Source organism: Mizuhopecten yessoensis, unplaced genomic scaffold, assembly GCF_002113885.1.
Source record: "Mizuhopecten yessoensis strain PY_sf001 unplaced genomic scaffold, ASM211388v2 scaffold7473, whole genome shotgun sequence".
Classification (NCBI taxonomy): domain Eukaryota; kingdom Metazoa; phylum Mollusca; class Bivalvia; order Pectinida; family Pectinidae; genus Mizuhopecten; species Mizuhopecten yessoensis.
The window spans coordinates 1,864,349-1,868,160 of NW_018407065.1; positions in this window are offsets into that span (position 1 = coordinate 1,864,349).

Here is a 3,812-nt window from a genome sequence, read left to right on the forward strand (position 1 = left end):
CAATTTCTGAAGAAGAACCAAAAAGCACAGAATCATATAATAAGATTTGGCTGGTAGGTTCAATTGATGGAGTTGACAGAGTTTGCGAGTTAAATATTTGTAGTACAGTATAATATATAGTGATAATATTTTGCTATGACTGCTTAAATATTTAGGTGAGCGATACAGGTTCTCTTGGCCTTTTGTTTCTGTATGTCAACGAAACGACCAGCGCTGAACTTATACCGTTATTCTGGTACCTGGAAATCTGATCATAGCTATACAATTGTAGGCCTGCATCCGATCACATCTCAGTAAGTAATATATTTTTTTCGAGATTGTAATAATATTTCTCTCATAGGCTACGTGATAATAACCCTTTCCCCGTGTCCTCTTGCAAATTAAGAAAAATGAGCATCGTTATCTGACCCTACAACAACATATTTAACGTACATATATATAAGAATGTCATCGATTATTGATAGATGATAATATGGGCAGTACTTTACACTTATATGTTAGCTAAACATATAGTAGACGCAGAGTTATTAAGTATTTATGTGTTTACGCAGTGGGGGTATTGGTGATTGTTTACCTTCTAGGGAGTTATAAGTTATTGTTTAAATAGTAAGTAATTTTCATATTATCTTGTAAGTAGGGATGATTTCATTATTTACAATTTGTTATTATTGAGCTAATTGGTTAGTGGTTTTAGTTTTTTCTTGACGCGCCTGTTAGGAATAGTGATATGGATTGCAATTTGGCAGTTCTATTGGTCGTGTTATCGGTAGGTATCTGAAGAGGATGGTGAAATTGATTCGATCAAAGCATTAATATTTAAAAAGGATATTTTTATCAAGTGGCAGTAGTGGAGGGATGTAAAGTGTATTGTTGCGTGGTGACAGTTAGGTTAGTATAGTACATGCCAATCTTATTCCACAAAAGTGAAGGCCATATTCTCAATTGGCATTCTTTGCTGGTTTATTACACGTATGCCAACACAGGCATGTGCCTTAGTAAGTTGTTACTGTAAATCATAAAACTAAAGACAGTCATGTCTTTCGAGTATTCGTAACAGAGTGACTACATCATGACATAGTAATACTGCATTATACAACAAACGTGATCAATAGGTGATGATAGTCATTGGTAAGGTAAGTTTGTTGAAGGCCAGCAAGTGGCAGGTAAGATTGAGACGATTATTTATAAACCAGATTTAAGATAACAGACACGTATGCACATGTATCATAAAGGTGTAGCTTAGATGGAATGTGACATATATTATCATCTATTTGTCCACTCTGTAATACCGACAAATCATGTACCATCCTTCGTCGTTATCATGTGGTCAGTATTGGTATAACTGACCATCCTAACTAAGGGTTGTTTAATCCTGACTTATTTAGTGTATAACTTACAAAGCTTACCAAGTTTCATAAAAAATAACGTATAGAGTTATTTTGCTGAAAACAATTGTGGATGGACGCACGCATGTTCTGTCAAAAAACGGGCGTTCAAATACATAATTACCTTGAATAAGTTATTTCTCATTAACACAGTCAGGCAAGGACATCATTGCAAAAAGAAAGAGAGAAACAAAAGGAACAAAAAGAAAACATCCTTTCCTTTGTATTCTCTACCTCTTGTAGAAAATACTAATATTTCAGTAGTTTTGCTGTAATTAAGAACGTTTGGATATGATTTCAAACAGGCGAAACGATATTGACGAAATTAGCTTAAAAAGGAAACATTGTACATCAATAAGACATGGCGTTTTTAAATGTTTTTTTCTTGTAGATATTTACTTGCGTTTGTGCGCCTTCGGGACAGGAAAACGTATTTCTAGGCATACATATAACGTTAAACACAAAAAGAAACGCGCTATATTTCAAGTTGCGTGTGTATGTGTGTATTTACAGTGCTTCATGATGATGATGATGATGATGCTGATGATGATGATGATGATGATGATGATGATGATAATGATGATGATGATTTGATGATGATGATTTGATGCTGATGATGATGATTTGATGATGATGAATTCCACAAGTGGAGAAGGAAACCCTTAACCTTCATGTGTTTTCACTTAATTGTTGGGTCCATGTCTTTCATTTTGTTTTTGTTGTTTCTTCAGTTCTGGTCGCTGTCTTTTCCTACGATTTTGGCATCTTTCAGTTCCTAATGTTGTTTAATGTCGTATCAACTTTTCTATTTGTCCTTGTGTTTACACTTACGTTTTTTATCTGTTTCTGTTTACTTTGTTTACGACAATTAATATGATATGATTTTTACACAAATCATTGCTCTGTTTATAAACATAGTAGGAAATGAGACAAGGATAGAATACAAAACCGTCATCATATTCAAAATCTGTATTGTATAATTTGTATAAATATGTATTCACAGATGCATAAAATGGAACATAAAACGTACACTGAACAATAATTACACATCTAACAACGTTTTATATAATGGAAATAAATCAAAAATCATTTGATCAAACTAACCCGTGTTAACTAAAAGAGTTTTTGAAAGACAAAAACACATTTCCTTCATGTTCAAATGCTTCACACTGTTAAAAGAGTGATGTATGTTTAGTGATATCCCATAATTGCTAAAATTCCAATTCTCCCTTAAATCTTCCGCTTGATGTCAAAATATTTTTTCGACGTTTGGTACAGAAAAGAACCAAAACGTGTCTTTAATGTACAGAATATTGGATAAATCAGAAATCTAACGCACACTCAATCATCACTCGATAAACATCGTCTATTTTTAGACATGATGTAGTAGTAATATATTTATTATACAATTATATGTAAATGGTATTGCAAATCGAACATAACCTAATATCTCCCTTTAGTTTGTTCATGGCCTTAGTTCGTGTCTCTGCTAAATAGTTTGGGAGAATGCTCGTTTGCAACCAAATAATGATAATAATAGTTGATTTTGTGCATATTATCTTTCACAAGAATATCATTTATTAAAATGAAATAATATTTTAGCTGATTTAATATCATATGTTTACTGCGTGTATTTCTATCAATAGGCTTGAAGAGTCAACAGGGAATCACAATCCTAGATATATGACAATACAAAAAGCAATTCTAGTATTGGGTTGTTAGCGATGTTATAAATAGCATTACATGTTTTGGTCCATTAAACTCTTTACTTTCAATCTCTATAAAACCACAATAAAAAGTGCTCACTCTTAAAGAAAACTAACGCGTTGCCTATAGAAAGCCTATTTCTCTTTGAATATTTTTCTTACAAATCATTCTCGATTTTTTAAGTTTGTTAATGGTGATCTCCATACCTTTGTTTTCCGGAGTGTTTTGTGTGATTTATACTGCAGTGTTCACACTTAAAGTTAACAAAAACAGTCATAAAATAAGTGCATTTTTGAATGAATATTCACGAATAATTGTCAACTCCTCAGTAACTCCAAACGTCTAACTGAAATGTACGTCCCTCAATGATAGCGAATATGATTGTATCTAATTAACAGGGAGTATGATTTAAAGTTGTATGTTCATGTAAAACATTTCTCTATCGTTGAGGTACGTGCTAAATCAACGATTTAAGAAGAATGATAATCCCTAAAGGTGTTTTTTTAAGATTATTGTCTACATTTTGATTACCTCAAAGATGCGTTTAGTGACAAACAAATTAAGGAATGGATCAGCAGAAATACGAATAAGTACTTTCATAGTAAATGAATTTACAAACTTAACCCCGTCAACTGACCAGTGTTGATGTTTTCTGACCCCCCCCCCCCCCCCCCCCCCCCCCCCNCCATATACAAAGACTAAATATTGAAAGATGAGATG